General features: G+C 37.1%; 1 protein-coding gene and 1 pseudogene across 3 annotated transcripts in view; one reads left to right on the top strand and one right to left on the bottom strand.

The window, feature by feature from the left end:
* The window catches only part of LOC139977734 (uncharacterized), a 475,642-nt gene that overhangs the window by 115,111 nt on the left and 334,595 nt on the right, over nucleotides 1-25,936 (bottom strand). The gene's annotated exons all lie outside the window — the stretch shown is intronic.
* Nucleotides 7,488-14,784, top strand: LOC139977872 (uncharacterized; annotated as a pseudogene).

Here is a 25,936-nt window from a genome sequence, read left to right as displayed (position 1 = left end):
AGGGGTGTACCCCCAATGAATGGGGCGGAAACATTTTTTTCAGCCATGGTTCTACTTTAGTCGGGGGTGGCTATTTTATTCAAGCCAAACTTAGATTTCACTGTTATCAAGAAAGAAATTCATCAGTGCGGTAGATACATCATTATTGATATCTTGATTCACGATATTGTGCTCACGTTAATTGCTTTATATGCCCCAAATATCGACTCCCCGCAATTTTTTACAGAGATCGCTGACAAAGCAAATTCTTTCAAAGGCGATTCCATTCTGTTTGCGGGAGATTTTAATTTTGTATTCAACTTACAACTGGACAAAATCGGTGGCCAGCCAAAGACTAACTTTAAGGCACGTGATGAATGTATTGCTTTGATGGGTATCTTTGACCTCATGGACGTGCGGAGAGAAAGAAATCCGTTGTGCAAAAATTTTACTTGGAGTTCTAACGTAACTCCTGGCATTCATTGTAGGTTAGATTTCTTTCTTCTCTCTAGGAACCTCCAGCATTGTATACATAGCATAACCTTTTCTCCTGGTATTCAGTCCGACCATTCTATGGTTAATCTTAGTCTAGCCATTCATTCTGAAAACAGAGGCCCGGGATACTGGAAATTCAATAACGATCTTCTAAATGATCATAATTTTGTTGCCCTTATTAATGACCTGATCAGTAAAAACCTGTCAACCGTTGCTTTTCCGGACCCATCATCACGATTGGAGTATCTCAAATATTGTAGTAAAAGAAATAGTATGGTTTTCGCCAAAGCCAAGGCCAAAAAACGCCGCCAGAAAGAAGGTGAGCTCCTTTCAAAGATTTCTTCTTTAGAACAGCAGCTTTATATTTCGGACACTGCTATTATTCGCTCACAACTAAAGGAGGCCCAAAATGAGCTGCTAGGAATTTACAATTATAAGCTTCAGGGCACAATCATTAGGTCCAGGGCTAGATGGGTTGAGGAGGGGAGAAAAACACAAAGTATTTCTTAGGTTTAGAAAAAAAGAAATAAAACCAATAGCTCAATTCGGAAACTTCAAAGAAATGATGGCTGTGTTTTGACTAAGAAACATGATATATTAAAAGAAATAAAGAGTTTTTTCTCCTCTCTTTACAGAAGTGCAAACACTAGCTTGGCAAAGAACTTCCTTGATAATCTTCCAAATAAATCTCTAAGTGTAGAAGAATCTGATTTATGCGAAGATTCTCTTTCCCTAAATGAGTGTAAACATGCTCTTTTTTCGATGGTAAATGACAAAGCCCCAGGTTGTGACGGTCTGTCTGTTAACTTTTATATGAAATTTTGGCCAGCGATCGGCCAAACTTTGTTAGACGCATTTAACCACAGTTACCTCAGTGGTACTTTGTCGAAAGAGCAGTCTAGAGGAAGTGTAACTCTTATTTTAAAAGATGGAAAGGATCCTATACATGCCTTACAAGTTATACCGTCCTATCACTTTACTGAATACTGATTACAAAATTGTTGCTAAGGCACTTGCGTCACGATTAAAACTCGTTATTCCTAAAGTAATCGGTCCTCAGCAAAGCGGTTTCGTTAAAGGAAAATTCATTGTCGAAAATATTAGATTTGTTTTAGATCTAATTAATTATACTTCTGAGCTAAATGTACCAGGTTTTCTTTTTATGATTGACTTTGAGAAAGCCTTTGACAGACTGGAGTGGAACTTTATCCACTCTACTCTCACTTTCTTTAATTTCTGAAATAGCTTTAAAAAGTGGATTCATGTTCTTTATAACAACAGCAACGTTTGTGTGTGTAACAACGGTTACACTACAGGCTTCTTTTCAATTAATAGAGGTGTTAGGCAAGGCTGCCCCTTAAGCCCTTACATTTTTATTCTGTGTGCAGAAATTCTAGCATTAAAAATTAATTGTAATAATATTATAAGGGGTATTAATATTGCCGGCAAGGAAACAAGGTTGCTTCAATACGCGGATGACACTGTCTTTTTCATTGATCATAACAAACAGCCTCTTAGGGAAATTCTTTGTGTTCTTAATAACTTCAAGCTCTCGTCTGGTCTTGCCGTGAATTTGAGCAAGTCTTATTTGTTTCCGTTGGGCCCTTTTATTCACCATATATAGTCCAGTGTTTACTAATGATTTCGGTATTAAACTTACTCAAGGTCCAGTAATTTTCTTAGGCATTGTCTTTACTAATAATGGCGACGATCTATTTCGGTTGAATTTCATTCCTAAATTATCCAGATTAAAAACTTGTTTACGTATTTGGTCTACTAGAGACTTAACCCCAGTGGGGAGGAATACTATTGTTAAAAGCCTCGCGCTTTCTCAGCTAGTGTATCTGTTTTTAATACTTCCAAATCCGCCAAAAAGCTTCATTAAAGAAGTTGAACACGTCATCTTTGATTTTGTCTGGCATGGCAATCCAGACAAGGTTAAACGTTCATCGATGATAAATTGTTTAGGTGAGGGGGGTTTAAAAGTACCTCACATTGAGAGTTTTGTTAAAAGTTTGAAGTGTACCTGGATTCGCCGTTATACAAATGATATGGATGGACCGTGGAAAATTTTCTTTGATCTCTTCTTATTATCTTTTGGTAAAACACTATTTTTTAAATGCAACTGTAAGAAATCTGATGTCAAAAACATTTCTAATGGTTTTATTAAGCAAATTTGTGAGGCATGGTGTGACATCACTTATATGCCACCCACTGACTCTTTCGGAGATCAATATTTGTGGAATAACTCTCTCTTACGCATTAATGGCAATATTGTTTTTAATAGTATTTTGTATAGAAAAGGCATTTTGTTTGTGGGCGATCTCTTCGACGAGAACGGAGCTCCTCTGTCTTTTAAAGCTTTTGAAAATAAATACCAGCTGCGTGCTTACCCGTTTACAACTTATTGGGGCTTAATAAATGCCATTCCAATTGAATGGAGGAGGTCTGGCTGTTGTAAAGTTAATTTTTCTAATCCATCTTCTACATTGTTTGACAGGTGCATTCATTCTTATTCAGCCTCTCAATTCTGTTACCCACTCTATCTCAAAAAAAATCTCTAGGCCGCCTACGGCCATTCAAAAGTGCCAAAATACTTTTGTCGACATTACCGAGAACGACTGGCGTCGCATTTTTAGTATTCCTTGGAGCACTCTTTCTGAGGCCAAGCTTCAATTCTTTCAGTTTAGATTTCTGCACAGGATTTTAGGTACTAATAGACTTTTGTTTTTGATGGGGAAGTCAGAATCTCCACTGTGCTCCTTTTGCAAAATTAACGAAGAGTCAATCGAGCACCTCTTCTGGGATTGCTACGTGACGGCAAATTTTATCCTTAATGCCGAAATGCGTTTCTTAAATAAAAAATTCTTTTTCTCCAAACAAGATATCTTTTTTGGTTTTGGCAACGTTTACTGTCACCCTTACAACTTCTTAATTATCCACCTGAAGTATTATATTTTCGTACGCAAGACAAGCAACACCGAGCCAAATATCGATGATTTCTTTTATAAATTTAAATTTGCTTTTAGCGTCGAAAGTTTAAATTATTTTAAGCGAAAGCAGCCACGGAAAAATAAAGTGAATTTCCCGGAGCTTAGAAATGCCTTTTCTTGTTGTCCAAACCTGTTTACGTAGAAGTCTCTTATTTAGCTGTGTGTAGTGCAAATGGTTTCTTTGCTGTCTACTTACATTAACTGATACTTACTGCAGTTGCTTGAATATGTAACAGACCATTCCATTGTTGTTTATGCAATGTATATTTTTTTTGTGTACCATGTTAAGTGATCGTGAATACATATGGAGGAGAAAAAAAAGAAAAAAAAAAGAATGTGCGGTACAAATAAATCGATTGTGCGGTACCGATAAAACGAATGTGAGGTACCGATAAATCGAACCTGCGGATACCGATTAATTGAATCGAATACCGATTAATTGAATCGAATACCGATAAATCGAATGTGCGGTACCGAAAAATCGAATGTGCGGTACCGATAAATCGAATTTACGATACCGATAAATCAAATGCGGTACGGATAAATCGATTGTGCGGGACCGATAAATCGAATGCACGATACCGATAAAAATGAATTAACGATACCGAAAAATCGAATGTGCGGTACCGATAATTCGATTGTGCGGTACCGATTTATCGAATAAGCGGTACCGATAAATCGATGGTGCGGTACCGATAAATCGAAAGTGCGGTACCGATGAATCGAACCTGCGATACCGATTAATCAAATTGCAATACCGATAAATAGAATGTGCGATACCGATTAATCGAATCTGCGTTACCGATACATCGAATATGCGATATCGATAAATCGATCATGCCATACCAATAAATCGAATGTGCGATACCCATTAACCGAATGTGCGGTACCGATAAATCGAATGTGCGGTACCGATAAATCGAAAGTGCGATACCGATAAATCGAATGTGCGATACCAATAAATCGAATATGCGATACCGATAAATCGATTGTGCGGTACCGATAAATCGATTGTTCGGTACCGATAAATCGAATGTTAGATACCGACTAATAGATATGCGGTACCGATAAATCGAATGTGCGGTACCGATAATTCGATTGTGCGGTACCAATTTATCGAATAAGCGGTACCGATAAATCAATGGTGCGGTACCGATAAATCGAAAGTGCGGTACCGATGAATCGAACCTGCGATACCGATTAATCAAATTGCAATACCGATAAATAGAATGTGCGATACCGATTAATCGAATCTGCGTTACCGATACATCGAATATGCGATATCGATAAATCGATCATGCCATACCAATAAATCGAATGTGCGATACCCATTAACCGAATGTGCGGTACCGATAAATCGAATGTGCGGTACCGATAAATCGAAAGTGCGATACCGATAAATCGAATGTGCGATACCAATAAATCGAATATGCGATACCGATAAATCGATTGTGCGGTACCGATAAATCGATTGTTCGGTACCGATAAATCGAATGTTAGATACCGACTAATAGATATGCGGTACCGATAAATCGAATGTGCGGTACCGATAAGTCGAATGTGCGATACCGATAAATGGAATGTGCGATACCGATAAATTGAATTTACGATACCGATATTTCAAATGTGCGGTACCGTTTAATCGAAAGTGCTGTACCGATAAATCGATTGTGCGGGACCGATAATCGAATGTGCGATACCGATAAATCAAATTTGCGATACCGATAAATCGAATTTACGATACCTATGAATAGAATGTGCGATACCGATCAATCGAATGTGCGGTAATGATATATCGATTGTGCGGTACCGATAAATCGAATGTGCGATACCGATAAATAGAATGCGGTAACGATAAATCGATTGTGCGGGACCGACAAATCGAATGTGCGGTACCGATAAATCGAATGTGCGATACCGATTAATCGAATTGCGATACCGATAATCGAATGTGCGGTACCGATAAATGAAATGTGCGGTAACGATAAATCGAATGTGCGATACCGATTAATCGAATTGCGATACCGATAATCGAATGTGCGGTACCGATAAATGAAATGTGCGGTAACGATAAATCGAACGTGCGAAACCGATTAATCGAATGTGCGATACTGATAAATCGATTGTGCTGTACCGATAAATAGATTATGCGGTACCGATCAATGGAAAGTGCGGTACAATAAATGGAACGTGCGATACCGATAAATCGAATGTGCGATACCGATAAATAGAATGTGCATACCGATAAATCGAAAGTGCTGTACCGAGTAATCGAATGTGCGGTACCGATAAATCGAATGTGCGGTACCGATAAATCGAAGGTGCGGTACCGATAAGTCGAATGTGCGATATCGACAAATCGAATGCGCGATACCGATAAATCGAATGAGCGGTTCCAATTAATCGAATGTGCGGTACCGATAAATCGATTGTGCCGTACCGATCAAATGAAAGTGCGGTACCGATAATCGAACGTGCGATACCGATTAATCGAATGTGCGGTACCGATAAATGGAAAGTGCAGTACCGATAAATCGAACGTCCGATACCGATTAATCGAATGTGTGATACCGATAAATCGAATGTGCCGTACCGATAAATCGATTGTGCCGTACCGATAAATTGAACGTGTGATACCGATTAATTGATATGTGGTACCGATAAATCGAAGATGCGGTGCCTATAAATCGAACGTGCGATACCGATAATCGAATGTGCGGTACTGATAAATCGATTGTGCCGTACAGATAAATCGAATTTGCGGTACCGATATTTCTAATGTGCGGTACCGATAACTCGAATGTGCGATACCGATAAATCGAATATGCGATACCGATAAATGGAATTTACGATACCGATAAATCCAAAGTACGGTACCGATAAATCGATTGTGCGGTACCGAAAACTCAAACGTGCGATACCGATAAATAGAACGTGCGATATTGATAAATCAAACGTGCGATACCGTTTAATCGAATGTGCGGTACTGATAAATCGAATGTGCTGTACGGATAAATCTATGCGATCAATCGAAAGTGCGGTACCGATAAATCGAACGTGCGATACCGATTAATCGAAAGTGCGGTACCGATAAATCGAACGTGCGATAACGATAAATAGAATGTGCGGTACCGATAAATCGAATATGTCGTACCGATAAATCGAATATGCGATACCAATAAATCGAATATGCGATACCGATAAATCGAATGTGCGGTACCGATAAATCGATTGTGCGGTACCGATAAATCGAATGTGCGATACCGATTAATAGATATGCGGTACCGATAAATCGACTGTGCGGTACCGATAAGTCGAATGTGCGATACCGACAAATCGAATGTGGGATACCGATAAATTGAATTTACGATACCGATATTTCGAATGTGCGGTACCGATAAATCGAAAGTGCTGTACCGATAAATCGATTGTGTGGGACCGATAATCGAATGTGCGGTACCGATAAATCGAATGTGCGGTACCGATAAATCGATTGTGCGGTACCGATAAATCGAATGTGCGATACCGATAAATAGATATGCGGTACCGATAAATCGACTGTGCGGTACCGATAAGTCGAATGTGCGATACCGACAAATCGAATGTGGGATACCGATAAATTGAATTTACGATACCGATATTTCGAATGTGCGGTACCGATAAATCGAAAGTGCTGTACCGATAAATCGATTGTGTGGGACCGATAATCGAATGTGCGGTACCGATAAATCGACTGTGCGGTACCGATAAGTCGAATGTGCGATACCGACAAATCGAATGTGGGATACCGATAAATTGAATTTACGATACCGCTATTTCGAATGTGCGGTACCGATAAATCGAAAGTGCTGTACCGATAAATCGATTGTGTGGGACCGATAATCGAATGTGCGGTACCGATAAATCGATTGTGCGGTACCGATCAATCGATTGTGCGATACCGATAAATCAAATTTGCGGTACTGTTAGGTAACCCACTTATTCACCTACCCTATTACGTAATATAAGTTACCATTCAAGTCTCCGAGTCTTCCGATTGTTACGATCCCAGATGTGCTCACGCATTCTACATAACTGGAACTCGCCAACAAAGTGTTTCGCAGATTTCGTGAATATTCATAGCCTACTGGAACATCCCTTTACACTCCGGGTATAAAAGCCGCAGACGCCCGATTGAGCGCCCTCTCCGTTTTCTCCCTTCGTTCCGTTCAAAGGTTGTCGCCACACCTCTGATGGTTCCTTGGCTTGATTACTGTGCCCATTTAAAACACATGTAGTATATCGTCCCTTGTTTCGCGTACCGGCGAATACGCATTTTGGCCAAAATGAGATGTGCATGTGTTCTGCCTATTTCGAGTGCGTAGATTCTAATGAGCATGGTAAAAAACCCTGAAAAACAATGGTTTTTTACTTATTAACAATCAATTTTTGACGAATGTTTGCTTCAATCACTTGTTCGTTTCGCGTTCCGACGAAAACAACATTCGGCATTACGCAATGCTGGATGTTACTTCTTTGTAGTGAAATAATTGTTTCACATAGCGACGAATAGTCACGAAGTGTCTAGATAGGCCCGTACGAAGAAACTGAATGCATTCATTGTAGCGGAAAATCACACCAAAATTGTTTAAATGAAGACTCTAAGGCTAGTATGGTAAGTATTAATATGATATTACTTTCTATGAAAACGTCAACGAAATAAAGGTTATCCTTTATGGGAAGAATGCATCACCAAAATGTGAAATATTTTGTAGTACTTTGGGGCCTAGTGTTATGATCTATTAACACTGGTTTACGTTGAACCGAATGTGCGAAAACTGCAGTGTATACTTCACGCGCATAGGTACAACTTGGCTATATTGTCTGGATAGAATTAAATGCATTAGTGACGTTTTTATGGGTAGTTCGACATGGATGTTATGGTCTACAAGGCATATAGCCGATATCAATTGCCAAAACTGCCATAGGCCTAGGCAACTTACAAATGACTGTTTATACACAACATAACCATATATGCCTACTGCATAGGCTACCAGTACCATTTCAGAAATAATGAAATTCAATAGGTCCAGTTTTGTGTAGGCTACTTGCTGCTCGCACATGTTATTTCGGAGTGCAGTCATAATAACAACATGTCCTGGAACTCAAAAATCAGTCAGTGAATATCTAGTGATGTAAAATTGCCCTTTATTTTTACATCGTGTTCCGCATTTGGTTTCAGCTCGATAGAACTGAGGCAGTCATCTACACTTTTTTAGTAGCCCTGGCAGAGCATCTTTACTTTGGTCACTAGTTAACTACACGGTGATACACTGTGTCAGCAACTATAGTTTTGATGAAGTTATTAGAATTTATAAAACAGGAGTAAAATTAACCTCAAGGACTGAACCAAGAAGCATCGTAGAATATCTTAAACACCTGGGAATGACACAGGGATATTATCTCACCAAGGTCTTATAATGTATATTCTTTCTTCATGTGTAAGTGTTCACATCAATATGTTGAAGTATGACGTTCCATTGCAGTTTTTATTTTATCCTCAGACCTAGTAAAAGATGATTTTTTTTCTCAACAGACACATCAGATTGATGTTCTTGTCAAGTGGAATGATGGTAGCCAGAATGTTGTCACCTGGAGTGAGCTTGATGCATTGGGGAGAGAAAAACCAACCATTGGGGCCACTGTTCGAATGTGGTGGGGACCACAGAATATGTGGTGGGAGGGAGTTATACTGGCTCACGAAAATGAAAATCCAGTTGTGGAAGATGATGACATCCCTTTAGCTGCACTCATAGGGAACGAAAATACAGAAACAGAAAATGAAGAAATGCGTCTACCACCTACAACAGAGTGCTCTATGTCAGAGAAAGTCATCAACGAATCACTAAACCAGGACACCCAGGATCTACCTTGCAGCATTTATCAAGAAACATGTGAACATCTTAACTGTAAGAATGAAGTTTTTTCAGCATGCACGAAATGCTTGGCTTTTTTGTGCTATGATCACTCTGTAATGAATTTACCCTGTGAGACTCATACCAGTGGTGACAATTTTTTAACCACCTGTTCATTTGATGATACAACTTCGTCAGTTGAAAATTCTGAAATAACCACTATTTTTGATGACTCAGATAGGAACGCTTTTCCTGAGTCATTCCTAGTTGATGGTCTAGAAAAGGAAAATGTGATTCCTTTGCCAAAGGAAGTAGATATCCAAGTACTGGCGAAAGAAAACCGAAATCGAGGTAGACCTTACATAAATCCCAAAAGTGGTAAGCATATGCCCTCGAGGAGACGGTTAGGTGTCCGGTGTAGTAGTTGTTACTGTGTAAAAAGGGGTTTCTGTTGCAACCGATTCACAGAATTACAAAGACAAGGGATTCTTGATGCCTATTATGACCTTGGAGATTTAGGGAACCAACGGCATTGGATAAAACAACATGTTACCACAACACCAAACAACCATCTTGATCCTAATAGTCGAAAGCATTTCAATTTTTCGTATTCACTCCCAGGAGAGGATTTGGAACTATTACCAGTATGTAGGGTAATGTTTCTTGGGACTGTTGGCATAAGCGAGCGCCAAGTCAGAACAACTTTCAAAAAAATCCAAGAGCACGGGCATCTTGGATCTGAAAGGAGGGGAGGTCGACAAAAAGCGATGATTTCTAGAGATAAAAGACTTCGAAGAGAGATTGAAATTCACATCAACAGGTTCCCAAAAATGGAGTCACATTACTGCAGAAAGAAAACATCATTCCAGTATCTATCAGCAGAGCTGACACTGACTACTATGTACCGTCTGTATGAAGTGCTCACAAAGTGGCCGAGAAAAAGCATCAGAGTCACTCTACAGATCCGTTTTTCATTCTCAGAAACTTAAATTTCACGTACCAAAAAAAAGACATGTGCGGATTGTGTGACACATATAATAGAGGGAATAACGCAGAAAAAGTCAAGATACAGACAAAATATGAAATGCATATTGCGGAGAAGAAAGCAGTGAGGCAGCTCAAAGAGGTACTAAAGTCAAAAGCAAAAGATGATTCCAAATTTCTTGTTGCAAGCTTTGATTTACAACAGGTATTGTATGTACCAAAGTCCCTCAGGGGGGAACTCTTTTACAAGAGAAAGTTGGCTTGTTATAATTTTACAATTTGTGAAATTCACCGTATGAGAGGTTTCTGTTACTTTTGGCATGAAGGCATTGCACGCAGGGGTGCAAATGAAATTGCCTCAAACTTGTATCATTTTCTTTGTGAAAGTAATAAAAATGATGTCACTGAGATTGCACTATTTTCCGATGGTTGTTGTGGACAAAATAAGAACTCTATTTTGCCAACAATGATGGCACATTTTCTTGATACAGCCAAACATGTTTCGTCAATAACACTCAATTTCTTTGAAACCGGTCATGGTCAGAATGAGGGTGACAACATGCATAGTGTGGTAGAGAGAGCTGTAAAGCGTGTAGGTGACATCATTTTGCCGACCCAGCTTGCGACTGTAATACGTATGGCAAGTCGTAATCCTTATCATGTCAAAGAGCTACAAACAAGTGACGTTTCTGACTGGAAACAACTGGCGCAAGAACGTAGGGTCTTGAGAGTTAGAACCTCTGAAGAAGGAGAAGTGATTGATTGGACGAAGTTCATGTCCATAAAGCTGATGAAGGTCTCCCCAGGAAAAATTTTATACAAGACATCACATCTACAAGAAGGATTTTCAACAATCAACCTGGACCTTAATCGCAGAAAATCCAATCCACTAAGCGGTCTACTTGTACGTACCATCGAAAGACCGAAGATTTCGGAAGCAAAGTACAATGATCTGTTGTCATTCTGTTCTGGTGACACACCAGTCATCTTTCATCCGGAGCACAAAGCATTTTTTGAAGGGCTTCCACACTAGAAGAATCTTCAGATGCACGTTTTTACAAGATTTTACATTACAATTTGCAGTGAATTAAAATTTTACTGGGTACTTAAAATACCAATTTAAGTGTTCAGCAGTATTTTATATTTGGCTACTTGCTCCTTTCAAATACGATATTCGTAATATGATATTCGTCATGACATTAAACGATTTTTTCTTACACGTTTTTTTACAAGATTTTATATTACAAATTGTAGTGAATTTGAATTTTTGCTAGGTACTTTATATACCAATTTAAGTTTGGCGATTTGCTCCTTTCAAGCACGATATTTGTAATACGATATTCATTTACATAAATGACAAATACGATATTCGTAATGACATTAAACGATTTTTCTTACACATTTTTACAAGATTTTATATTACAAATTGTAGTGAATTTGAATTTTTGCTAGGTACTTTAAATACCAATTTAAGTTTGGCGATTTGCTCCTTTCAAGTACGATATTCGTAATACGATATTCATTTACATAAATGACAAATACGATATTCGTAATGACATTAAACGATTTTTCTTACACAGTTTTACAAGATTTTATATTACAAATTGTAGTGAATTTGAATTTTTGCTAGGTACTTTAAATACCAATTTAAGTTTGGCGATTTGCTCCTTTCAAGTACGATATTCGTAATACGATATTCATTTACATAAATGACAAATACGATATTCGTAATGACATTAAACGATTTTTCTTACACATTTTTACAAGATTTTATATTACAAATTGTAGTGAATTTGAATTTTTGCTAGGTACTTTAAATACAATTTAAGTTTGGCGATTTGCTCCTTTCAAGTACGATATTCGTAATACGATATTCATTTACATAAATGACAAATACGATATTCGTAATGACATTAAACGATTTTTCTTACACATTTTTACAAGATTTTATATTACCAATTGTAGTGAATTTGAATTTTTACTAGGTACTTTAAATACCAAATTTAAGTGTCCAGCAAAATTTTATATTTGGCTATATGCTACTTTCACCGTAAATCATTATAAAATCTATACTACATGTTAAAAAGAAAGGGTATTTACTGTTTTTTTTCCCTCTCTTTTTGTTGCAAGACTTCACATACAATTGCTTAATATCCATTATGGTTCTTGCTGATGAATTTTATATGTTTACAACTTGAGTTGAATTTCGACAGTAAATAAACTAGTGCGGCAAAGTTTGATTTTTCCTACTTTCAATATGTCAGTAGCCGGGATTGTCTTCACAGTCTACTTGGAAGAATTGGTATTGTTACTTTCCAAATCGATGATGAAACACCCCTCAATTCCCGACATCCCATCCAACGAGATCCCTGCCTAGTCCCTAAATGTCCGAAGAAGATTGTCCTTTATTTTATCCGTTGTGAGTGTAAGAGTCAAGTCATACCACTTCTGTCACGGCAGGAACACACCCCCCCCCCCGCCCCAATTAGGAAATAGGTCCTCTTCGACCCCTTCAACAGGACGGCCATCACTGGAAATATCCTGGATACGTCATTGAACGACTACGCCAACACATGTTCTAAATCAGCTGATCACCGACTTTCGTCATATTTCGACAAACACTGGGCCGATATTTCTACCCTCTTGGCCCAAAGAATTCCGTTTAAGGTATCCATCTCCCTCCCTCCCCCACCCAACCCCACCCCCTCCTTCCGAAAAAAGCGTCTAATGCACCGATGGCACATTCACACTATTTCGATTAGGCATATAGTGTATTAGTACTAAATACAGCATACAAAGAAGTTGACGAATATACTTAACGCGGTAATTTCTTAACAATTATGTAATACGTAGTGACGAATGTGGGACGAATAGGCAAATTGTGTTTCCTTAATGTTCGCATTAGTTTTGCGTACTGACGAATGAATTTGAATGGTTATTGAAACAACAGGGATTATTAATTTGCTCCAAATTCTTTTGGAGCACATACCCTTATCTATATAGTTAGCATTGCAAGTAAATCACTAAAACAAGTCGTCTCCTTCAGTGCAAAAACGTGCATAAAAAACTGCGAAATCTTTAACAAGGCATTTCTCAAAACGAACATTTTCCACATTCGCCAGTACGCGAAACAAGGGACGATATATTTAACTCTATACTTTTGTTGGAACTCCGACCTACTCACTCTAACGGATTCTCGTCGCTCTACCTGAACTTTATCTACATCCAGCCGAACTATTTCTAAAGCAAACCTGGACACTATCCGCCTAGCACTAAGGTAACTCAAGAAATAAGCAGAAACTCTCCCCCGGCTCTCCAAGTCGAGAAAGACGTTAATTGAATTAAGAAACTATAGTTATGTATTATGTTCATATATATACTTTGTTCTGCCATGTAAATAGCTTATTAAATGCTTTAAACTTACTTCCATCCTCGTGTTCTCGGCTTTATGCCACGTGATCTGTTCTCCAAATTAAGTATGAGAACGGTCACGTAACATTATTTTAAGTTGGTTTCTATACTCTCGCATTGTTTAACTCAAATTAAGTGAAGAATTAAGTCACTGGGTAGACGGTTTAATAAAATTAAATAAAACTGCATGTTACGTAATTGGTTATATCTATGACCAATACATATAATATTCACACATAACTGCAACTAATTAAGAGATCTGATAACTTGACTGTTATACTTACTAGTGAGTTGTTTATCGTTTAATCATAATCAGACAATACTGTGTCCCACAAATTAATTGTCATGTTTTATTTGTTTGTTTCCAAACCTTTAAATCTCTTCCTACTCTCATCTTTGCCCGTGTGATTTTAGTGAAATAAAGTAACATTATGATTTCAAGGACCTTATCTGTCCTTTTGCGGCTAAGTTTGCTACCAGCAGATTGTAGCAAAATCAATACAAATATCCAATATGATATTCTTCCTTTGAAATTAAATCTTTCTAATAAATTAACTTTGTTCATTTAAATTCTTCAGGGGTTTTGCAGGATCACTTGCTTAAATTATTATTTATCCATATTAGTGTATACGTGACTGACATAAGTGTGTGGGTCCAATCAGGCTTAGATATTAATGAAAGGACGGGTCTGGTTTTATTTGAAACTAATAAACTCTGGTATGTTCTTCTGAATGGTAATGCTTGCCATTATCTTGATCATTTGGATATACTGTATATGAAGGGAAGAGAAGCTATTTTAATTACTGACATTTCAAGGATTCCGATATAATACTCCTTTTTTCCTTTTTTTTTTCTTTTTGAGGGGAGGGTGGTGGTGATTATTGCATTCGTGTGAAATTGGAATAAATTAGAAAATAGGAAGAAACTCTGTACAGTAATATATGTACAGTAGCTCTACTAACCCGCTTCGTTGTTCTGTTGTACGGATACCATGGTAACCAAACATATGCAATCACTTGATAAAATATGAATATTAGAGAAATATTCGTATTATTTCCCCGCGTGTTTTGAACAGACACATACATTCATACATACATACATTAAACGATTTTGAAGTTGTCAGGATCCGAAGGGGGGTGGAGTGGAGTTGTTCCAACTACGGTGTGGTCAGTAACTAAACTTTGATTTTAATATTCATAACTTATCATCGGCTAACTGTTTATTGTATCTTGATAATTATCTCCAGTTATTAAGGATATTATATTGCCACACCTGGACTTTACAGCCTCATTCATCGCTTATCATTAGTGTCTAGGTTGGGTGGCGATTTGAGGGCGCCAAATAATAGAGGAACAACTTACGTTAACTTTTGTATCACGTTTATTCAAAACGTAGAAACAAACTTTTAAAAATCTGGAAGTGAACAAAAATACATATCTTTTAAATATAATTTTTTGAGATAAAATTCTGTAAATAATTCACGAGCATCGGTATGATAATTAACAACCGAGCATAAATAAATAATAATCAGCAGTTATTTTTACGACACTTAAGCGACTAAAAATGTGGGAGAAACCCGCCAGGCCTTATGGATACAACTTACACGTCTGGTGGCTTCCAATTCAACAATTTAACTCAAATTGGAAATCTTTTCATTTAGAAAGTCATTTCAGATGGGAAAACCGTAGATTGCTCTTGGATGAAAAACCCCTCTTACTATGACCCGGCCGGGAATCGAACCCCGAACCTCCCGATTGCTAAGCCTCATTGCTTCAAATGCCACCGCCTTTATCCACTCGGCCACAGCACCACAGCATTTCAATATTTAGTAGAACAGTGGTAGCGTGAATGACTTTGAAACAACATAATTGACATAACCGACATTGCTTAACGTTTCCAACATACCACTTTAAGTCCTTGTGAAACATTGATATTATTCTACTGAAACAAAACTTTGCTGTAGTAGAAATCATTGACATAGACAAATATCTTAATCAATTAATTTGTTCCCCTAAAGGAATTTAATGAACATATCCCGCTTTTACTTCACCGTCTCGATGTACATTAAATATGAAACCGTACAATGTTGTCAATCATGTTGCACCTTTCTTGTTTATGTTCATTTAATTTCGGGGCAAGTGCTCATCATAGCACCTACAGCTGTATAAACAGTATGTTTAGCCGACCCTGTAGCTTACTGTAGCTGCCCTTGTATGTCTTTGTAGCAAGCTCCCTGGTTTTCACTGGTTATGTTCATTTTCTTCGTTTTCTCTGGGATGTTAGGAGAAGTTAGTCTTTCAAGTAAAGCTGCCTATGACGTCAAAGGTTGTAAATTGACCAAACTGTGAAATATTCGAAAAATTATTGGATACCCTGCAACTAACTAAGATATCTAGATATGTTGTCACAATCACGTGACTGCTCATGATTAGGGAGATATTAGTCGTTTATCCAGATTTAGATAATTTGTGTCCCAAATATGTAGTGCCATAAATATTTGTTGTTACAAAACTAACTTTAATCTTTCCTGGTGGACTGAAGTAACATTATGTTTTCAAGTCATACTCATTCCTTGAACGGCCAAGCTTGTTACCAGCAGAGTGTAGCAAAAAGGGCGCAAAGTACAGAAATTGTAAAAGTCTACGTTTGCTACTCTTTTTTCTAAGTTCAATCTTACTCAATTATTAATAAGGGGTTAATCAACGGTCTAGCGTGCGTTACTCACAGGATTAATGCACGATCGGGGGATAATGCAAGCGATGCACGAGGGCGGAGCGTAGCGGAGCCCGAGTGCATCCAGCGATAGCATTAACACCCGGAGTACATTAATCATGTGAGTAACGCACGCTAGACCGTTGATTAACCCCGTTCATTCATACACTACCATTTGTGTGGGGGGAAAATCATAAAACAAAACATTTTTGGTTACATATAACCAAAGATTTATTAAAGTGATGCCCCGTAATTTTACCGTGCGTTACTCACAGGATTAACCACGGTCAGCTGACCTGAATGGACCAATAGGATTTAGGAATCTTTACTAAGTATGAATGAACTCAAATTTATGAAGGTAAATGTTTCTGCGACGGTTCCGCGTAAAATAATGTGAATAGAACATTTAATACCTGTATAGTTTCTAGGTCAGAAATGAGGATGAACTGGTAATGTAATGGATGGTGACCGATGCGAAGCAACGCGATTCAACATTGTTGTTCTTTGTATGGTTTAAATCATATCAGAAACTGGTTAACATTATACCTATCATGTGTGTGGAGTGCATAGATAAACAAAATTGCTTGTGAACATCATACTCACTGTTTTCCAAAGTGCAAATGCTGGAAATTTTGCGATTGATATAAATGAAGGAAGAGGTGAAACGTTTATTGATAAAAAGAAAGACAATTGAAGACCATTTTGTAAATTGTGAAAATATTATGTTCGTGATTTGGAATAAACTGTAGAAGAAGATCTTGTAAATATATTGTTAATCATAACCGATGATTCGGTGGAGCTGTAAATCCCTTTCATTTACACAACAAAACCATAATACCAGTCTGTATGTATGGGCATCAGCATCGGAACTTAAATCGGACCTATTACATATTTCATAACTAGATTCACCTTCTTATACATGTAAGAATTGGGGCTGAAGTGTTTTTATTCTCATAAAACTGCTGAGGCTAATTCCAAGCGGTCAGATATTGTTGTAAGCACAATATCTCAAGAATTAAATTGTTTTAGATTTCAAACTTAGTATGTGGGTAGCCCTTAGTGAGTAGATGATCTCTATATTTTTTCATGGAGGTCAAAGGTCATTTGCGAGATCACCAGAGGTCATAGGCAGAAACATTGTAAACACGGTATCTCAAGAAGTGCAAGATGCTAGAACTTCAAACTTGGACTGTGGATTGACCTAGAATAGCAGATGATCCCTATGTTTTTCATGGAGGTCAAAGGTAATTTAGGGTCACCAGAGGTCAAAGGCTGAAAACCATGTAAACACGATATTTCGAGAAGTAAAAGTTAAATGAACTTCAAACTTAGTGTGTAGATAGCCTTTGGTATGCAAGTAATACCTTTTGTTTTACATGGAGGTCAAAGGTCATTTGGGTTACCAGAGGTCAAAAGGTCAAAACCTCGTAAACAAGATATCTCAAGAAGTAAAAGATGCTTGAACCTTAAACTTAGTGTGTTGATAGCCCTTGGGGAGCAGGTAATCCCTATGGTTTTTCATGTGAGTCAAAGGTCATTCGAGGTCACCAGAGATCAAAAGCTGAAAACCATATAAACACGATATCTCCAAAAGTAAAAGCTGAATTGAACTTTAAACCTAGCAGTTGGTAGCTCCTATAGATTAGATGGTCTCTATTCTTTATCATGGGTGTCAGAGGTCATTTGGGGTCACCAGAGGTCAAAGGCTGAAAACAATAACACCCATTGACAGTGTCAGACATGTTTGTTGTGGTGGTACTAGTTGTAAATTGGGTAGGGGATCGTTTTCAAAAATAACAGTTGTGTGATCCAAGGTCAAGAAAGGTCAATTAGGGGTCAAAAAAGGTTGGAAGGTACGATATTGTAATCCATTAGTCAACCCGCATCTTTATGACCTTTGACCTTAGGTTGACCTCTGGTGACCTGTATTAGTTTCTTTGGTTATTTAAATTTTTGTGGCCATATTCAGATCTCAAATGGTCTTCCAATCAAAATTGTCCATGGTTCACCCCTGTGTGACCTTCTGGTGCAAAGTTATCAGAAGTTACATTTTTTTCATAAATAAGCTCATTATAAGAGATACAGGGCAAAGAAAAAAATGTTTGTCAATATTTTAAGATATGATGTAGCTCTTTGTGCTCTATAGACGAAACTAACTCCCGCTTCGATCGGTTGGATTTGATACCTTTTTAGCAATATAACATTGTGTATGTACATTGGAGTGCATAACAATTTTAGGATGGAGTGCACTTCATCAAGGGGGACAGTTTTCATAAAAACCGTCATGTCATCCAAGGTCATTCAAGGTCGCTTATGAGCACAAAACTGCCCACTTATGTTAATTATTGCAACAACTTCCAGTGAAGAAGTCTGACATGGCTGATATATTGGGACAAGTTGTAAATGAGGTATATGCATGTTTTTTAAACACCCGTTATGCAATCCAAGGTTACCAAAGGTCAATTATGGCTCAAAATGTGTTTTTGGGGGCAATAACTTGTGAAACTCCCTCTGATGGGATCCAATATGGTTGACATTTTGGGACTAGTTGTGAATATGGTAAGCGATTGTTTCCAAAGTGTAATGGCCATGGGATCCAAGGTCAACAACGGTCAATTATGGGTCAAAAACTCAACTTCCAAATTGATCAAAATTTTCATGGTTGACCCCTGTGCGACCTTCATGCGCAAAGTTATCAGAGGTCAAGGGTTTGTTTGGTTTGAGAGGTGGACCTCTGTTGACCTCACATGACCTTGGAATAGCGCCTCCAGTAACCTGCATTAGTTTTTTTTAAGCTAAATATTTGAATTTTTGTTGCCCATACTGTCCCTTCTTCTTTCTTGCAACGCCCTTTCATCTGATATGGAACCATATTCATGTGTTCCTCAAGCAACCATATCCGTTGCTGTGTTATATTACTCATTTAACATGAAACGAAACCTTGTATAATCGTAAATGTTAAGATAGATGTGTGCGCATTAATGAAGTGGTAATTAATGTAATCACACCCCGCACTGTAGGACATTATTCTAATACAGTAAACTTGAACCCAATTAAGGACAATCATTCATAAAAATCCATATATTGCCTAATTATCGTAATAGCATACTTTCTCTGGTTTGATTTGTTATTTATAAATGAAGATATCAAAGATGAAAAACAACTTCCTTAGATAATCTAATGGAGGGTGGGGGTGGCTAGGTTTCTATACTGAATTAACGATAATTATATTTAAAAAAATGTTCATTTGTCAACGACGAGGAGTTTTTTGTCCAGGATGTTTGTATCGTACAATACAACGTATACGTAAGGAACCCTTGTGACTAGGTATAGTGCAAATAACATGAGGTATGTTACAAATAACATGAGGTATGTTACAAATAACATGAGGTATGTTACAAATAACATGAGGTATGGTACAAATAACATGAGGTATGTTACAAATAACATGAGGTATGTTACAAATAACATGAGGTATGTTACAAATAGCATGAGGTATGGTACAAATAACATGAGGTATGTTACAAATAACATGAGGTATGGTAAAAATAACATGAGGTATGGTAAAAATAACATGAGGTATGCAACAAATAAAATGAGGTATGGTAAAAATAACATGAGGTATAATACAAATAGCATGAGGTATAGTACAAATAACATGAGATATGTTACAAATAACATGAGGTATGTTACAAATAACATGAGGTATGGTAAAAATAACATGAGGTATGTTACAAATAACATGAGGTATGTTACAAATAACATGAGGTATGGTGCAAATAACATGAGGTATGGTACAAATAACATGAGGTATGGTACAAATAACATGAGGTATGGTACAAATATCATGAGGTATGGTACAAATAACATGAGGTATGATACAAATAACATGAGGTATGGTACAAATAAATTAAACTAATGAAGTCTCCCTTCCACGCTCGTACTCCAGCACTTCGTCCTATTTCCTAATTATTCTTGTCCTTCTTTCTCTGCATTCAGACCCCTAACATGTGCTATCGTTCTAGAAGTAATTGCCTTGTGAAATAATGAACATTCTCTATGTTTAAGTAGAGAATATTCAGACGGATAAATCCTTATAAAGCGAAATGAATCTATCGTGCTTGCAATATCTCTATTTCACACCGTCTCAGTCAAAAATGTTCTATTGGTAAAAATATCGATGCATACCATTCATTTGACGTTTTGACGTCACTGTACGCAGTAATACAACAGTCAGTAAATGTAACTCAGTTCTAATAGTTTGAGTTGTAATGGTATATGAGGGATCCCTATTGATTATATTTTATTATTTATTTAAATTAATGTATATATTCGTGACTGACATAAATATGTGTGTCCAAGCAGGCGAATATATGAATGGACAGATCTGGTTTTAACTTGAAACAAAGAAACAAGTGTACTTTTTTAAGGTAGATTTCATCAACTAGATTTTAACTTACTTTGAAAATTAAAGTAGAGGTGACTTCATTAAAGTTTAACTTAAAGGTGTTACATTTAAGGTTTTTATTTCATTTTCAAGAAACGTTTTTTTTGTACCACCCTCTGTATGTACAGTACTATGAATAAGCAGCAGCATTATGATACAAAAATGGCAACGCGGGTGAATCTGAATTAATAATGGTTTAAAATATTTGCATTATTTCTTTCGTCTTTTGAATAACTACTACTGTGTATAAAACAGGTTCTTGAAGGAGCCTGGGCCATATAAGGGGGAGGGATGTGGTGTTCAAAGTAACTGGTAATGTGGTTGCTTTTTAATCAATTACCACCCGGCAAATTAATAATTATATTCAAGCGATGACAATAACATAATGTTACATCGGGCCTTGTATCCTCACATGGTTCCTATTGTTATTAGTTCTCTTTCCATCAGAACCATTCAATATGTCTGTATGTTATAGTATAAGAAACACTCTGATGTAGCTGAGTCCAATTACTCCTGATTCCGAGCCGAGTCCGAGACTATTTGGTCCGAGTATGGTACTCTCGAGTTCGAACAGAGTTCTATAGAGTATATGAGCAACCCAAACCAAGTCCGAGTCCAGCTAATACATAGAGACAAAGCAATGACGAGCTCACACGGTTTCTACCTATACTAGTCTAATAGACACACAGGGCGTATCGGTTGCATAAACCCTCCCTAATCTTTTATAAATAAACGGGCCGTCGTTTCCTGGTCTAAATTTCCCCTGCCTAAGTTTGGCATGTTCAAACTCCCAATAAACATACACACACGGACTAATTTAGAAAGAAGAAAATCTATGCAGGTTTTATTATATTTCATGATTTTTTTTCTCCAATGTTTACAGATCTACACTATTCTTTTTAATTCTCCCATTGTGTCTGTTATAGTATGTGCATGATCAGACAACTGCATTTCCCAAAATGTCATGGATATCTTTACACGATATGAACAGACCCTGTAAGACTACGGGGTTGGTGTGTGGGGACCAATATGCTACTTTGTGGGCTAAGCAAGATTTTGCTTTTTCTGACAACGAAATCGATCCAACTACGATGTTCTGAGTTCTATCTTTAAATACTCCTGTACGGAATGCCATATGTATCAAAAACGTCCAAAATAATATAAGCATGTCCAAAAAAATATAAGCTATCCAAATTTATATAAAATAATAAGAGCATGTCCAAAATAATATGAGAGTGTCGAAAGACTATATGAGCATGTCCAAAATATTAAAAGAGTGTCGAAAAATAATACAAGAGGGTCAAATGTAACTGCTTAATTCAATTTTGTATTGAACATTTTGCCGTTTTAAGTTACGCCATATGTTGCAAAATATCCAAAATAATATAAGCATGTCCAAACTAATATGAGCACGCCCAAAATAATATGAGGTTGTCGAAAAATAATAGAAAAGTCTCTCGAGTGTAATTGCTAACTTCAACTTTGTAGTGAATATTTAGGCGTTTGAAGTTAAAATATGTAAAAACAAGATCATCACCTAACATTTTCCTTTTCACATCCCTTCGTAATGTGAGTGGTTTCACCCTGCCTAGAGGTGTTGAAATTATTCATATATTGAAGCGAAGGCAAAGAAGTTCACGTTCGAAAGTACGTACAATATGCATGCGCTAACAACTTTCTAACAAGTCCAGTAGTTATCACACATGCGTAATGGTGGCGAATTATGGGCTAGCCTACATGAACGAAGTAGGACATTAGCCCTGGATTTAAAAAAAAGTAAGCCTAGGTTAGGGGTATTCAACGTTTAATCTTCACTCTCACCTTTAAACTAAATTTCAAGATGGAAACGTGGAAAGAACTCGTCAACTACAGATTAGTGATTAAATAGCGTGGAGTGTTGGACACTGCAGTGGTTCTTCGTGTTAAACTCACTGATATTTACAGCACCTTGGGGCCCGGTTGACCACTCGCGCTACGAAACAACTCAACTAATATTTCCTCGAAAATAAAATCGTTCTCGATCGAAATATCATTAAAATATAAACACACACACTAATACGGTAATGGATGAACTGTACATCGTCTTACGTTACGCTGGATATGGTGTATTTGTTTTCAGCATACCAAAATAAAAAGTTTGATAATTGGAACATATGGCGTAAATTCAAACGCCTTACTGTTCATTACAAAGTTAAAACTAGCAGTTACGCTCGAGACTTTTGTATTATTTTTCGACACTCTTATATTATTTTGGACATGCTCTTATAATTTTTGGACATACTCATATTGGTTTCGACATGTTTATATAAATTTGGACATGCTTATATTATTTTGGACATGCTTTTATTTTATGGGGATATTTTGCAACATATGGCGTGAATTCAAATGCCAAAATGTTCACTATAAAGATGAAGTTAGCAGTTACATTCGACATGTTCATATAAGTTTTCAACACTCTTATATTATTTTGGGCATGCTCATATTATTTTTGGACATACTTATATTAGTTTCGATATGTTTATATAAATTTGGACATGCTTATAATTTTTTGGACATGCTTATATTATTTTGAACATGCTTATATAGTTTTGGACATTTTTGATACATATGGCATTCCGTACTCCTGTCTTTCCCTTCTAGTCATCTTCTCTGTCGTTCAGGGCAACCATCTGATTATCTCAGTGAGAAGTTGGTCATTGTGACGTCACTCAGTTTTCGATGACGTCATTCAGTGATTGATGACGGGTTTAAAGCTATCATTGCCTTCCCTATTTAAATGATGTTTATATTCTTGTTATTTAGTCCGTGCATCTTACAGTGACGAGTCTGTCTCCTATATTGACTTTAGTGTGTTCAATACAGATATGATTTACCTGCCAGGAATAGTTAACTGTGATATTTGTGAAGATATATCATTCTAACTTATACATTTTTTACTTCGCCTTATTTTATTTTCCTGAAACACATTTAAACATCTCATGATAATAACCTTCCCTTCCTTGCAGGCCTGTGACAGATGGGGTAATCTACCAGGAGAAGAGGTAAGAGAGACATAGATTCATGTTCCTGTTAGTTAGTAACGGTTATTTAGTATCAGGCAAGTAGGAGTTAATTACTGTGGAACAAAGAAATAAGACAAAAGAGTATTACACTTTGTTTGTCATCAGGGAGTAAAAACTTATAATTGACGTGTAACGAACAGGGAATTTAGATAGGCCAGTTACAAGTTTATATCTCGTAATGATAATAGCACTGTTCTCAATGTCAAGTTTAGCTGTGACCTTAAAGGAATTGTCTGGTGGAAGATTTTGATACATTGTCCTTGTAGTTATTATTTTTCTCTTTCTAACCATGTAAAAATTGTCCCTATTCGACGTTCTCTTCTTGTAGAAATCTGGTTTTCAAATTCACCAGTTTCTCACCAAAAGTACCGTTTGTTCGAACGCTTCAATATGGTGATTGACGTAGTGCTTGCAAATAGGCAAAACAGGTGAATTGAAGTTAGCACTCCCATTTCCGCAGCAAATAAACTCTCACGTATAAGCACATTGGATTGCCTAATACAACGTACATACTCGCGAACATATATCCTACGATGCCCAGTTGGTGTCCTTGTATAGCGTTGCACATAGTACACTCACACTCAAACCACAGTTAATAAACTGCTCTTTGAAATCGCTGAAATAAAATTCACGGATCAAATTAACAGTAAAAGGAAACTTAAAAAGTTTTCGTAACACCGAAAGATGAAACTTGGCGGAATCGCAGAACTGTCCGATTGTAAACGTTAGAGTAGCCTACACATGCGAACATTCTTCGCGCAGGAGCTGGATAGCGCGATGTATAAACATCGAAGAGTCTGCTGTTAAAACTTATCTTGTGTTACACAAAAACCACGAAACCACTGATCTTCTACATATATGGCGGCTTAAGGAGTTTTTTAAATCATATCTAATTTATAAGAAATTTCACCGGAAATTATGGAAGAAATTTATCGGAATCGTTGTCAGAGCAGAATGTAGCACTGAGAAGCTTAGGCTTCGCAGAACTGTCCGATTGTCAACGTTAGAGTATATATAGCCTACATGCGAACAATCTTCGCGTTGGAGCTGGATAGCGCGATGTATAGCCTAAACAATGAAGAGTCTGATGTTAAAATTTACCTTGTGTTACACAAAGACCACGAAACCACCGATCGACTACATGGCGGCTTAAGGAATTTTTGAAAACATATCTAATTTCTAAGAAATTTCACCGGAAATTAAGGAAGAAATTTATCTGTATACAAACGCGGTTTTTGTTGTGATTACCGCATAGGTACTGTACGGAGGTTGGGTTATGTCGCAATCTGCATTAGCATAGCTGACGCCACGTTCTGTACTGTTCAAATCATATTTGAAATGTCTATCCTTAACGATTAAAAAACCGTTTCTCTGTCAAACGCAACATTAGCGTTCTCATACTTTGACAACATATTTAGAAAATTATTTCTCATTTTTTAAGGTAACTTCTTTGGGCCACCAGACAATCCTTTTAATAATCTTCCTTACGCACACACAGTCAAAGAAATGATAAACAAAGAAACGGATAGACTTTTAAGTACTATAAGGTTTAATCAGATGTTATGGAGCGTTACAAGCCTCACGCAATATTGGAATAACTTTTAAAATTTCAACGGTTAACCCCTTCCCCCCACCCCGGCAGACGCTCAACTGTTACTATAGTTCAAAACGTATCAAAGAAGCTTTTTTTTTATAGTAAATCCTTGTTTATTTATTTCTTTGCGAAACAATTTTTTACAGGTTATTGACTGTGAAAAGATATAAAAAACATATTGAAAGTCACTTGTATTGTTACGTCAAAGAAATAATACATTAACATCATTAAATGTCAGATGACGATTCAACAGTGTTACCGTTGTGTAACAACTTTCTCTAATAACAAAGGGTTAACTCTAAAAGTCTGTACTCAATTCGCCCATGCATCTCTTCTCCGGTAGTCTTTGATAATATAGGAGGGGT

Source organism: Apostichopus japonicus, chromosome 12, assembly GCF_037975245.1.
Source record: "Apostichopus japonicus isolate 1M-3 chromosome 12, ASM3797524v1, whole genome shotgun sequence".
In the NCBI taxonomy this organism is placed as follows: Eukaryota; Metazoa; Echinodermata; class Holothuroidea; order Aspidochirotida; family Stichopodidae; genus Apostichopus; species Apostichopus japonicus.
The sequence above is the reverse complement of the archived record's forward strand: the minus strand, read 5'-3'. Positions and strand labels throughout refer to the sequence as shown.